The sequence below is a fragment of the Phalaenopsis equestris genome, unplaced genomic scaffold (assembly GCF_001263595.1).
Source record: "Phalaenopsis equestris unplaced genomic scaffold, ASM126359v1 Scaffold001081, whole genome shotgun sequence".
Lineage (NCBI taxonomy): Eukaryota > Viridiplantae > Streptophyta > Magnoliopsida > Asparagales > Orchidaceae > Phalaenopsis > Phalaenopsis equestris.
Window position 1 is genome coordinate 854,302 of NW_018165520.1, and position 370 is coordinate 854,671.

Consider the following 370-nt stretch of genomic DNA (forward strand, 5'->3'; position numbering starts at 1 on the left):
CGAGGGCGTCGTCGACGGCCTAGTTCAAATCTTCACATTTTGGTCCTTTTCACTCCAAATTCGCTCCTTTTTGTATCTTTTTGCTCCAATGACCCTAATTCATCATTCCTGGAACAAAACATCAAAAATACATTTTTTTAAAGTGCAATATCATTAAAAACAATATAAAATAGGTATGAAAATCTCAACCTATTTTTCTTTGGTCAAAATCCCCCAAACTTAACTATTACTTGTCCTCAAGTAATTTTAGTACTATATAAAAATTATGTTCTACTATAGTAAAGTCTTAATTCAGAAACACTATAAGTTTGATTTAAATAAATATCATAGTGAGATTTTCAGAAAAAATTCAAGTAATTGAATTAACTCT